General features: G+C 38.8%; 1 protein-coding gene across 1 annotated transcript in view; it reads right to left on the bottom strand.

Moving 5' to 3' along the window:
• Window positions 1-342: 342 nt before the first annotated feature.
• The window catches only part of gfra4a (GDNF family receptor alpha 4a), a 187,964-nt gene continuing 174,960 nt past the window's right edge, over window positions 343-13,346 (bottom strand). Inside the window, exon 9 of the transcript XR_015758538.1 lies at window positions 343-1,048. The gene's annotated coding sequence lies outside the window, so the exon portion shown is untranslated. The remainder of the gene's footprint in view (window positions 1,049-13,346) is intronic.

Raw genomic sequence — 13,346 nt, 5'->3', positions numbered from 1 at the left:
CTAGTTATGCAGTTCAGAAGAACACCAGTCTTAGCACAGTTCAGGTGTGGTCTGTCCCAACAGGGCTGATCCCATTTTCCCCAGTACTGATGCTAGAGCCCATGAACCAGAATCTACTCCCACGCCAATTTATCTGTCAAGCATTCAGCTGTCAAACGTTGTTCATCTTTGTTATGGACCACTGCACCCCCCCCCCCACACACACACACACACACACACACAGAAACACTATGAAGCATCAACTTACAAAGATGGCTTCATTTTTAAAAATCTTCAATCTTACACTATTAGTTCACAAAAATCTATATGTCATATATATATCGTCCAAGCGTGCAAACATCCAATACTACTGTCCATTTTTACCATCACCATCTTCATCAAAGTTGTGACAAAACATCAGCAATTACTTTCTCTCATTCTGCCACAAGTGTAATTTTCAAATTAAATGGCTGTAACAATAAACTCCATCTAAATAGTCTGGTAGTTAAAGGGTTATGATCAGTACATACAATTGTCTCAGACACATTACTGCAATATTTCAATATTTATGGTTGCCAACACCAACATCAACATCAAACTCAAGATCGCCTTCTCAATTGTGGAACATTTCTGCTGATGAATATTCAACTTTAGAAAAATAACCAATTGGTCTTTCTATTTTCTCTTCATCCTTTTGCAAGAGTACAGCACCAATACATTGATAGCCACCTTGAATGCCTTTATGTAATTAAGTGCGGCTAACACCAAAGCGGTGGTTAACACAGCTTTCCAGCTGTCAAATACCTTCAGACATTCCTCAGTCCACTGAAAGTTTTCTATATTTCTTCAACAGATCAGTCAATGGAGCAACAATACTGCTAAAATTTGGTACTAATTTTCAACAGAAACCACTCAGTCTCAGGAATCGTAGTACTTCCTTCTTTGTTATGGTAACCTGGGTTTTCACATCCCATCGGGCCATCTGTCCATGTTCAATGATATCGTCTAGGAACATGATTTGAGCTTTTGTGCACTCACTCTTGGCCAGGTTTATCACCAAGCCCACGTTCTGAAATTGATCAAATAATTCCATTAGAAGCTCCAAATGTTCCTTCCATGTGTGACTCAACATCATTCTCACCATCATTCACTCTTCCTTCTAATTGGCTATTTCAAAATGGATTCCAAATTTCTTTCAAAATTTTCAAATTGTTCAATTCCTTCATCTACATACACTACACAATTGGGTCATCCTGAAATCACTTTATTGGTTAGTCTGGTAAAATCCACACAGTGTCAGAAAAGCCAAAATTTCCTTCACTCTCTTGAATAAAGGTATCTGTCAGTATCCTTTGGATAAGTCCATCTTTGAAATGTAAGTTCAAATGTAAATGTAAATGTAAATCCCATCTTCTCAATACAGGATATGAATCAGATTTTATAACCTCATTGACTTTGCAGTAATCAACACACACTCATTGAATAACATATAGATTTGGCACTATCACTATGGGTGAGTTTGATGTGCTGCTACTCATGTCAAATTATATTTGAGCTTGCTTTTAATCTCTTTTTGAACATGTGCCAATTTTAGAGGGTTAAGTGAGAAGGGTGTTGCTTAATTAGAACATTTCCTACATCTACATCATGCGTAATCATGTTAGTACTTCCCAGCTTATTTCCCTTACATCTCTTCAGTGATTGTAACAACACTTTCAAGTCATTTTGATTTTCTTCTGGAAGGTAACTCAGTAATTTATCCCAATGTTTCAGAACTTTCTCACAATCAAATTTAATGAGGTATATCAAATTCAAAATTTATCTGCACATGGTTCTTTACTCAGAGTATAACAAGCACCACATTGCCCTTTTGCTTTCCTTCTCTACCAAATGATGCATTTGAGCATATTCACATGATGCATTCAGAGTTTTCCTTCTGGCGTTCCTATCAAATTGTTTGATTTGATCAGGACCACTCAACTTTCTTTTTAAAGGTTCACCTATCGCTAGTAGTAACACTAACACTTCATCTCCTCTAGCAAAACAACGAATTTTTGATTTCTTGTCTGCTTCCTGTTTCATCATGTTGTGCTGCTTTCCAATGCTGACTCGCCAATTCATCCACTCTATTTAATCTTGCCCTAAAATTTGATATGTAGTCCAAACATGCAGTCTCTGAACTCTGACTTACCAATTTTTCCTAATTTCAGTGGTCCTCTCGCTAATTCAAATGGACCGGATATAATTAATTCATTGTGTGTATTCGCAACAAATACAAACAGAATTCCTTTATTCCAAACCCCTGGAATAGTCTTGACTAGAACCCCTCAACATGGTTTTTAAATGCAACCATTCTAATGCTCCTTGCAATTCTGGACGGTACGCTGTTGATTTAAACTGTTCTATTCTTAAGCTATCCATAACTTCCTTGAATATTTCAGATGTAAAAATTGACCCTTGATCTGATTGTATCTCTATGGTAGTTTGTATCTGGTAAAATACATGAGTAACTCTTTCATAATCCTTTGAGCAGTAATATTTTGTGTAATGGAATGGTTTCCAGAAATCCAGTAGACACATCCACCATGGTCAACCAATATTGATTCCCACTTTTTGTTTTAGCAATTACACAATCAATTAAAACTCTTGTAAAAGGTTCCTCAAAAGCTGGAAAAGGTATTAACAATGCCATTGTCACTGTCTGAGGTTTTCCTATTACCTGACATGTCTGATGTAACTGGCAAAATTCAACCACATTTCTCTGTAGTCCAGGTCAACGAAAGTAATTTTGTATTTTGCCTTGAGCTTTCTTTACTCCCAAAAGACTTCCTACCGATACCTCATGTGCTACCACAACACCTCCTTTCTGTAAACTACCAAAACTTGATAAACATCTGCCCAGTTTTCATCTACCTGAATACGTGATGGTCTATTTCCTCATCAAGATGTCATTTTTAAGATAGTAACATTGTCAGATAGAATCAGATTTTGTGTATACTTTTTGATACAACTGCTTTATTTTTCTTGTGTCGTAATTCAACGAACCTTTCTAAACTAAAAATATCCACTTTGCCCTTCACCGTTCTCATTTTTACTTAATCAAACATAGTTTCTGATAAATAAACTTCAACTTTCTTAAGTTTATTCCTGGATTTATCCTCCTGTTTCAATTGTGGCTTGTGACTCTGTACCACAGTCAGAAAAAATCCCAAGATATATTCTGTCACATCTCAGTTGCCTGATTTTCCAATAGCTTTTCAAACCACAATAGGCATCACTCCCATCTGTGATCCAGCTATATCATTCCTGAGGATAAACTGTAGCTCCAGAACTGAGAATTTCTCTATTATTCCTACCATTACTTCACCACGATTGACTGCACTCTCCAACTTCACCTTATACAATAGAACACAACTCTTCTCACCTTGAATTCCACATATTAGAATCATAGAGTCAGACAGCACAAAAACAGACCCTCTGGTCCAAACAGTCCATGCCGAACATAATCCCAAATTAAACTGGTCCCACATGCTTTCTCCTGGCCCATATCGCTCCAAACCTTTCCTGTTCATGTATTCATCTAAGTGCCTTTTAAACGCTGTAACTGTGCCCAAAATCCAACACTTCCTCAGGAGGTTCAATCCACACATGAACGACCCTATGTGCAAAATACTTTCCGTTCATGTCTTTTTCTTTTAAAATCTCTCCTCTCACCTAAAAATAAGTCCGAAATCTGGAAATCCCCCAACCAAGGGAAAAGACACCTACCATTAATCATGATTTTATAAACTTCTAAGGTCATATTTCAACCTCCTAAGCTTCACTGAAAGATGTCCCAGCCTATCAATACTATGTCCAAAGTACATACCCCCTCATCTCTCACCATAAAAGATCAACTTGCTCTTGTATCTTTAAAATTTTAATTTCTTTACCTACTCCTCCTGGTACCTTACCCACTCATGTGATTTAGCGTCAGGGATGTACAGCACAGAAACAGACCCTCCCATCAAACTTGTCCATGCTGACCAAATATCCTAAACCAGTCTAGTCCCATTTGCCAGCATTTAGCCCACATCCCTTTAAATCTCTCCTATTCATATGCCCACCCAGATGCCTTTTAAATGTTGTCATTGTACTAGCCTCCACCACTTCCTCTGGCAGCTCATTCCACACACGCACCACCCTCTGAGTGAAAAAGTTACCCTTTAGGTTCTTTTCAAATTTTCTCCCCGCTCACCTTAAATCTGTGCCCTCTAGTTCTGAACTCTCCCAAACCAAGGAAAAGACCTTGTTTATTTACCATGCCCCTCATGACTTTATAAACTTCTAAGATCACCTCTCAGCCTCCAATGCTCCAGGGAAAACAGCCTCAGCCTATTCAGCCTCTCCCTATAGCTCAAATCCTCCAACCCTGGCAACATCCTTGTAAATCTTTTCTGAACCCTTTCAAGGTTCACAACATCCTTCCTGTAAGAGGGAGACCAGAATTTCACACAATATTCCAAAAGTGCCATAACCAATTTTGTATTTTAAAGAGTTCTGGTACTTTTTTATTAAGCAACCTCTGACCAAGCTATACATTATTTTGCAGATCTCTAGCTTCCACTGGGATCTCCTTTACCACTTTAATAAATCCCACTGGCTTATCATGTTAACCACATCTGTCTTCCCAGTGCTTTTCTTAAACTACCACTGACTTTATGCGTCCTACTTTATTACAGTGAAAATACCTGAGATTTTCCTTCTCTTTCCCCCTCATGTGTTTCTTTTTAAACCTGTGGTAAACCGTCTTTACTATCCCCTTTTCCTTTACTACCTGAGGATTTCTCCTTTCTCCAATTTCTATCCTTCACAGATAGAAATTGGTATTGGAAGCCAAACTTTGATTTATGAATTAACTCAATCGACTGACATTTCTGCATCTAATCTTGCAGTTTTAACTCTCTGCTCTTTGACAGGAGTTATCACTACTTCAGGAACTCCTCCAAAATAATAATCTTTCTAAAAGCATTGTATGTCTGATTTATTTTCAATGCCCTTATCTACCTATCAAAATTACTTTGTTTGATCCTTCAAGCTACATACAATTGACCAGGTTCTCTCCTTAGATTTCTAAAACATTGTCTTTAGGCTCTTTATACTAATTCAGATACATTTAAGATGGCTTTCTCACCTCACCAGACTTCCCAGACAGCATCTCTGATAGTGATGGAAATACCTCATTAGCTCTACTCTCAATTTTGTTTCAATCAATAATAGCCACATGGTCACCGGCCATTTTATTTGTTTAGCCACTTTCTCAAATCAAATTAAAAGGCTTCTACATCCTTTTCATTAAACTTTAATGTTTGGACATATTTAAATAGATGCAAAACACCCAAAGTCACTTCTCCACCACCAGGAATCTCTGAAGGACTGAAAGAGCTATTACGTCACAAGACGCTCTTCAATTAAAACCAACCAAATGCAACACCCAAAAAAAAGAACACCAGCACTCACCACTCACTATCTTTGAGTCAAATAATCCAAAACCCAACTTGGAATACTGTATAGATTTTGTTCCGGACAAGAGTCCCCAGTTTGTTATGGGCCAGAACAACTCTCCTCCCCACCCCCAATATATCAAGGACATAGCCGAGACCCTAACTTAAATCTCATTTACAGCAAGTATAGTGCTGTGATCCAGATCTAATTCGATTGGTTACACTACTTGGCTTTAAGCAAAACACCCTATTCTTACTCTACAGTTAAAATACAAACAAAAGAAAGAAGAATTAGTATGTCTTTAACTCGATTGGAATAATAATAAGTATAGGTTATTTAACTATTAAACAGCAGCTGTTACAATATTGAAACATCCGATAAACACACTTTTGGCAAAGGCAAATTCAGTGAAACAGATTGTCTCACATGTGATTCTGGCAGCAGAGAGAAATCGAGAGAATCCAAGCTTTTAGCTATAGCAGAGAGATGTGCAGCAACTTCCACTTCAAAGGCCCCAACAAACACTGAAAAATAAACTATCACCCTGGTTTTAAGAGAGATTGACTCCACTCATTCATACTGCTTCCTTTGTTGGAACTTTAAAGAAAATCAGGGCCTCACAAGCTGTTTACCAGCTTGGAAGAGAGAGTTTGCCACCTATGACTCAAAACATCTTTTTTAAAAAAAGGACAAATACACCTTAAAGCCATTGTATTGTCACACCCTATGCCAATTCTTAATGGTGGAGTAAATGTCTAACTTATTGTTCATTGAAGGCTGGAAGTGCTTCCCCAAAACTCTAACATGGATCTCCATTGCATGGCTCACCTTGTATTTGCTTCAGGTAAGACCTAGTAGTTTCAATAGAGGACATGCTTTAAATCTGCTAAACTAACAGCAAGAGGACTGACTGTGAGCTTTACAGCTAAGTGTTTAGCAGCTTCTGTTGTTTTCTGGGGAAATTAATGAGTAGTAACGAAGCAAGAGCTTGCAACAAAGATCCAAGTCCCTTGGGAGCCTGCTAGTATACCATACAGTTAGTAGACAGCACTAATTGTTTGTGTTATTAACTGACTGCAGTGAACAGCAAAATACCGAGAAACTACCTGATTGGTCCCAAGGGTATACTGCTTCCTTTTCCCCAAAAGGTATAGTGTGCCGGGGGCTGGTGAACTTGTTGAAACAGACAGCAAATAACTTGTTGAAACAGACAGAGTCAGTTTCAGGAGGCTTGAGTCATGAAGAGCACAGTCAGTGTCCCTGGGCTATTAAAGTATCAAAGCAATCAACATCAAAGCCCGAGGCATGCATGACCATTCCCAATCAGAAGTCACGGAGCACAACTTCCTGGAGTACAAAAGAGTGAATGTCACATTATTGTAATATAAAACACCAGTCAGATCTTACTTGGAACACAGTTCAATTATAGGCACCTTTTTACTGGAAGATTATCTGGCCTGAACAAGTACTGTATAGATTTGCTACATCGATACTTAAATTGCAAGGATTTAATTATGTGGACAGTTTAAATTGACTAGATTTATATTTTCTGATGTACTGAAATTGAACCAATTAACTGATTGAGATGTTTCAAATGTTTTAAGTAGATAGTGAGAAACTGATTCCTCTGGCAAGGAACCTTGAACCTTAAGAAAGAGCTAGGCAATTCATTGATGTCACAAAGCATTTAAACACATGGACCATGCTAGTGGAAACTGGGAAATCACTTCATATGCCACAAAGTTGTTAAAGCTGAGGATCAACCAAAAAATTCAAATCTGAGACTGACAGATATTTCCACAGTCAATGTGCGACAAAGTTCTTTTATGTCCTTCTTTGTAAAGGCAGGCAAATAAAGTCAAGATTTAGATTAGTCTTATTTAACAGCAAATGTGGGACCCCTGCAGGAAAAAAGTGCAGGCTGTCTGCCTATTTAATGCTGGTCCATGCCTTTGGCTTTATTTTGAACACTTAGAAGTTAATCAGAAAACAAGTGCCAACCATTTGCAAGTTATGGAAATGCATCATCTCACATCCCACACCAACAAATGTCAAGATTTGCAATCAAGACACATCGATACAAAGCCTGAAACAAATGCAGATTGCTGGAGAACAGTAATTATAAGTTGCATTATTTGCGTATGGGATCAGAGGAGCACCTCATTAAACGCAGTAAAGTGTCAGGGGGTTGGAAACTAGCTAACGTTCTGAATTTCAAATAAAAAAGGTCAAATGTAATCTTGGGAGTTCCATGCCTATTAGCTTGACAGGTATAAAAGAATCAATTATACAGAGTGTGATTCAAGTGCATTAAAAAAGATTAAAGATAACAAATCAAAGCCAACCTGATTAATAACACCAGCTTGGGGAGTGCAGATTTGATACTGCATACACATTGTTGTCTTAATGTTTGCTGAGGGTCCGTCACAAGAGACCAGAGTGAAAATAAAAATTGCTAGCAAGTAACAAATTGGATAATAATTTGGCTGCGCAATTAAGAACAAAGCATAATGATTAACTGTAGTGGAATGTCCAAACATCAGTCTCCAACTTCCAAGTCGAAATATTTACATTCACTTCCCTTCCTTGTGGTACCCACATCCACCTCCCAGTATTAGGGGTTTCACACCTGTATGAAACTGGCACCTGCTACAATTTAGCCCCACATCCTTGAACTGCAAAGAGCTGTTACATCTTAACAATCACCTTCAGGGTCTGAGACTGGAAACAATGCGCCAATTATTGTCAGGTGAGGATAAAGTGACTCAATTGAGACACTGTACATTGGTTGTTGCCACTCAGTCAAGCTTGAATGCAGGGACAATCTCTACAGTCTAAGAATATAGTGAAAAGCTTCAAGGTTAGAGCCGGAAATGCTGACAGACAAAGCAGACAGCCTTGAGCTATTTTGAGCGGCCACTGATGAGTTAGATAAATTCTAATGTGTCACACAGGGTAGATTGCAGATCAGTGCTGAGCTAGCTAATCAGACCAGGATGGTGTTGAGAAACTTTGTAATAGCACTTAGTGTTACAGAATGGAAGAAATAAAGATCAAAGTTCCTGCTTCTCGTCAATACCCAATTGTGCTTGAGAAAAGTGCATGTGTCTCAACATTAAATGGGACAACAATTGGTGCCTATAACAGTAGCTTACACTTACATCTTAAATAAAACAGAGGAAAATATCCCAAACAACTTTACAATGTCATCAAAACGTTGTAAAGATAATGGATGCATTATTGCATCTCGTTGTCACTGTCCAAAATTCTCTTGATTCTGGAATAGTCCCAATGAATAGGAAAATTGCAAATGTCCTTATTCAAGAAAACACAGAAGCAGGAGGAAACTTCAAGCCAGTTTGCTTAACACTTGTCATCATAAAAATCTCAGAATGCATTAGGACGTAATAAGAAAAATTGGAAATTATGGTGCAATCAGGCAGATTCAACACGGTTTTCTGAAAAGAAACTTGCACTGGACGAATTTATTAATCTCTGAGATGTACAAGTAGGATTGCTAAAGGAAAACTGACAGTGTTTATTAATTTCCAGAAGATATTCAATGAGATATTATATAGATTACTATACAAAAGCTGATGGTGTTGGGAATGATACATGAGCATCAATTCAGAATTGGCTAACTAACTGGAGACAGAGGCAAAACAATGAAGCTATTCAAGATCTGAAATTAAAAACAAAAGTGCCAGGGAAATTCAGCAGGTCTGGCAGCATCTGTGGAAACGGTAAATGTTTTAAGTTCAATATGACTCTTCATTGGAAGAACAATTTTTTGAAGTCATCTAAAAGCAAAACATTGCAGATTTTTTTTACAGTAAGATTAAAAGAAAGGTTAGAGTCAGAGAGAGGGAGAGAGAAATTCAGAGTCATCGATACCTGTGGCTCTTTGGTGCTGGTGCTTCTTAACACCTGAAAGGAACAGAAAAAGTTTCAAAGCAACAAATGAGACATAGAATGAAGTAGAATTAGGGGCAGCTCTGCAATGGTGTGGAGTAACACTGATGGAGTGTACATTGACAGCAAGCATGTGTTGAGAGTGTGGTACTGAAAAAGCACAACAGGTCAGGCAGCATCTGAGAACCAGGAGAATCAATGTTTCGGGTAAAAAGCCCTTCATCAGGGCTTTTGTCCAAAACGTCGATTTTCCTGCTCCTCGGATGCTGCCTGCCCTGCTGTGCTTTTCCAGCACCACATTCTCAACTCTAATCTCCAGCATCTGCAGTTCTCACTTTCGCCTAACAGCAAGCATGTGGCAGTGCATTACACAGAGTGAGAATCTCATTACATGGCACTGGCATACGTCTGATGAGCATTGTGTAAAAGGACCTAAGGAGTAACCTTTTCATGCAGAGGTGGTGCAAATATGGAATGTGTTGGCAGAGGAAGTGGGGGAGGTGGGCATAATTACAACATTTAAAAGGTACTGGAAGGTACATGAATAAGAAGGGCTTAGAGGGATATGGGCCAAATGCTGGCAAATGGGAGTAGGGGAGACTGGGATGTCTGGTCAGCATGATGAGTTGGACCGAACAGTTTACTTCCATGCTGTATTACTCAATAACTATTAGTGGGATGAGAAGGAGGAATGGAGTTGGAGGGAAAGGGAGAAGGAATCCAGAGGGGTACTGGATTTATATTTTCTTGGCAAGAAACAGTTTTTCAGTTCTGAAGAAGTCTTACCAGTCTCGAAATATTAACTCTGTTACTCCATCCACAGGTGCTGCAACAGTTCCTAATCTTTCCAGCACTTTTGGTTTTTCTAGCAGGGAAGAGTGGGTCATTTTCAGGTGACAAATTGTAACTAAGTGATAGATGCCTGAACCTCATTTATGATCCATGGTAATGAATTGAGTTGAGGGACACAGTAGTTACTTTTAAACAACTGGTTTGGGCATGTTATGACACACCTTCAGACTAGGTGGGACTTCAACTGGACCTTCTGGTCCAGGGACATTACCACTGTGCCACAACAGCCCAGGGACAAGTATACTGTAGCCAAACTTGCTGACAATATAAAGAGAGGTAGAAAAGCAAGCTGTGAGGAAGAAACAAAGAGTCTATGAAAGGAGACAGACATGTTAAGTGTATGGGTAAAAATCTAACAGATAGAATACAAAATGGGAAAAAAATAAGGTTATCCACTTGGGTCAGAACCTAAAAAAAAAGAGGGATCTGGATGTTCTTATATATGAATTACAGAAACGCATCATGCAGAAACAGCAAGTATTTAGAATGGAAAATGGAATACTGGCATTCATTGTAACATAAAAATAGAGAAAGCTTGCTACAACCTTACAGAATATTGGTCAGACCTCACATAGGGTACTCTGAAGTTTTGGTCTCTGTATTTAAGGACAGACACAATTACCTTACAGGAGGTTCACTAAATTGATTTCTGTAGTGGGGAGTTTGCCTTCATCACAAAGGTAAAGCAGGCTCGGCCTATACTCATTGGAGTTTAGAAGAATGAGAGGTGTTTTCATTGAAATATACAAGATTTCAACATGTTTGACAGGCAAAATATTTAAGGGATGTTTCCCATTACTGGCGAATCTAGAACTAGGAGACACGCCAACTCAAAAAAAGGATCTCTCTTTTAAGATGAAATTAAAAATAATTGCTTCTCTCAAAGCACCAGTAAGCTTACAAATTTGCTACTCAATTCTCTATTTCATAAGATCAGGACTGATCTGATTACTGCATATTCGGCCACAACCCCCTCCCCCCAAAAAAATCCTAAATAATCTTTTAACCACTTGTTTGAAAAGAATCTAACTCCTACTGACGTGAAGATATTCAAAGACTCTGTTGGAGGTGGAGTCATTAAGGCCAGGTTACTCAGCTTGTTTTCATAAGGGTGGAAAGTTGAATGGCATACTGGCTCAGTGGTTGGCACTGCTGCCTTACAGTGCCAGGGTCCTCAGGTTTGATTCCAGCCTCGGGTGACTGTATGGAGTTTGAGCATTCTCCCCATGTCTGCATGGATTTCCTCCCACAGTTCAAATACGTGCAGGTTAGGTGGATTGGCCATGATAAATTGCGCATAGTGTCTAGGGATGTGTAGGATAGGTGGATTAGCCATTGGAAATACAGGGTTATGGGGACGGGAAGGGTGTGGGTGGCCTTCAGAGGGTCGGTGCAGTCTTGGTAGGCCAAATGGCCTCCTCCTGTTCTGTAGGGAGTCTATTCTATGAAGCATTAGAAGGAGCAGGAGAGTGGAATTAAGGATACATTCTTGTCAGCTATAATCCTACTTAATAGCATAGCAGACCCAAGGGGCTGAATGGCATACATGCAGTGGTGAGTTTTAAGAAGCACATTCAAAATTGAGGACTATAACAGTTGAAAGTACAGTGCCAATGGAGGAGTTAGGGGAGAGGCAGATGCATAAAAGGCTGGAGTGCTTCGAATGCAGGGGTTCTTGGACAGTAATTGGCTGGAAGTAGTTACAGTGACTGTAAGGAGCTAGTCTGCAATGAGCTACTTTGCAAAGATATAACAACACTCACAAATAAATGTCTTTAGCAGAAAGAAAAATTAAGGTTAATGTTAGATGGTTACATAACTTTGGGTTAAGAGTGAAGAATTTGTGGACATAATTCAGAAATCTTATAATCATGCATACAAATTAGGAGCAGGAGTAGGCCACTTTGCCCCTTGAACCTGCAACACCATTCAATAAAATCATAGCTGATCTGATTATGTAAGGTTCCAGCTATCCCCAAAAACCTTTCATCCCCTGTATATCAAGAGTCTATCTCTGTTAGCGATTTTTGAGAAACCAAGACCTATAAACAGAGAGGCGCGACAGACCACCATAGATCACCGGAAACTCTCACTGATGATGCTACCTGGTATGGCGATGAAACGTCTGAAAACAAACCTTCAAGCTCAGGGAGCTAACTTACATACTTAATCTATCTCTGTCTTAAAAATACTTTCAGACTCTGCTTCGACCACCTTTCCAGGAAGACTTCCAAAGAGAGTTCCAATGGCTCACAACCATCTATTGAGAAAAAAATGTCTTATCTGTTTTAAATAGGTGACCTCTTATTTTAAACAGATTCTACTGAAAGAGACAAGTTTTCTCCAGACATAACCTGACAAGAACACTCAGGATCTTCATGATTTAGAGATGCCAGTGTTAGACTAGGTGGTACAAAGTTAAAAATCTCACAACACCAGGTTGTGATGAAGGAGCAGTGCTCCGAAAGCTAATGCTTCCAATTAAACCTGTTAGACGATAACCTGGTGTTGTGTGGTTTTTAACTCAGGATCTTAAATGTTTCAAACAAATTGCCTCCTATTCTAAAATCCAATGGATACATGCCTAGCCTGACCAACCTTTTGCATAAAACAGCTCACCCGTTCTATTATTCAAGGTATAATCCTTGACTAAGATCAGATTATTTTATCCCTTACAAAATAAATGACACAAGAATAATAGCATGGGATACACAGTACCTTTAGAGTCTACTGAAGCTTTTAAAACATAACTGAGATAAATACAAGTGGGAAGAGAGGAGTGAGGTCTATGGAGGTATTATCCAACATTGGCGTGGGGAATAATAAGTAAGGAATAAGATCTCAAAACCAGGGAAACTGATGACCTAGTGGTACTGAACAGTTAATTCTGAGACCCAGCTAACATTCTGTGAAAGGCTCAAACCCCACCATAGCAGAAGGTGGAATTTGAACTCAATAAGAGCCTAATAATAACCATGAAACTGTTGCCAATTGTCAGAAAAACACAGCAATGTAGTTGATTAGGGATGGCCAATAAATGCTGGTCTGGCAAGTAATGCCCACATCCCATGAATCAAAAAAATTCATGAATAAGGTAGCCATGCACCGACTGCAAAAAA

Source organism: Chiloscyllium plagiosum, unplaced genomic scaffold (assembly GCF_037043375.1).
Source record: "Chiloscyllium plagiosum isolate Xiang-an unplaced genomic scaffold, Cpla_swu_hap1 HiC_scaffold_1, whole genome shotgun sequence".
In the NCBI taxonomy this organism is placed as follows: domain Eukaryota; kingdom Metazoa; phylum Chordata; class Chondrichthyes; order Orectolobiformes; family Hemiscylliidae; genus Chiloscyllium; species Chiloscyllium plagiosum.
The sequence above is the reverse complement of the archived record's forward strand: the minus strand, read 5'-3'. Positions and strand labels throughout refer to the sequence as shown.